Raw genomic sequence first — 939 nt, 5'->3', positions numbered from 1 at the left:
ATGCAGCATTTTGTCTGAGAAATAATAAAAGGACACCTTTTCATTAGTGATCGACCGATATTGATACCAATCAGGGGCGTAGATTACGCGGGGGACGTGTCCCCCCCTCCACTTTTAATATCATGTAAATTCGTCCCTCGGACTTTTCCAGGCAAGTGTGTTCAGTAAATCAGTAACAGTTTTGCAGCAGGCTTTGCAAACAGACTATTACTGTAAGATATAAACCTGAAAACTGTATTTCTTCAGAAAATTGCGATGTCATTTTCATTTTATCTTGGTTTTAATGCCTGATAAACCTATGTGCAAAAAATTATTTTTTTTGGATAGTATTTCAAATGCAGTGGTTGCCTCTGATTTTAAATAGAGCACAGGCAAAGCCTTTGGTTATATGAAGAGATTTCTTTTAGTTGTATAATTTTTTTTATTTGATTTGGGATTTGTTTTAAAATTTCAAGTTAGTTTTATTATTTAACATTTCAATTTCACAAAGAAATATGCAGCATTTTGTCTGAGAAATAATAAAAGGACACCTTTTCATTTATAATTTTCGCATTTCGCATAGAGGTTTTCAAGAGCCGGTGTGAATAAATATAGATTTAAATTCAAAGAGACACTGTGCATGATCTGATGTTTTATTCGGACCCAGCCCTGTTGAATGACAAAAGCGTCCAGCTATCGCTGTATGAAAACAGTTGTTTTCACAGAAAAACAGAAATGTTTGGAACCATGAAGACATTAAACATACGATTGCGACAATATATGGTTTGTGTCTGTCAAGTCATCTCCAGGTAATAAATAAAGTATATGAACAATGCAGTGCTAACTGACATAGCATTTATTGCAGTATAGAAACTATTCTGCCTTATTATGTGATAAAAAAGTGTTTGTAGTATATAAACAAATCATTATTATTGGTTATTGTCCAGCAGTTATCTGATT

This window comes from Sinocyclocheilus anshuiensis, unplaced genomic scaffold (assembly GCF_001515605.1).
Source record: "Sinocyclocheilus anshuiensis isolate Anshui unplaced genomic scaffold, SAMN03320099.WGS_v1.1 scaffold5194, whole genome shotgun sequence".
Classification (NCBI taxonomy): domain Eukaryota; kingdom Metazoa; phylum Chordata; class Actinopteri; order Cypriniformes; family Cyprinidae; genus Sinocyclocheilus; species Sinocyclocheilus anshuiensis.
The sequence above is the reverse complement of the archived record's forward strand: the minus strand, read 5'-3'. Positions refer to the sequence as shown.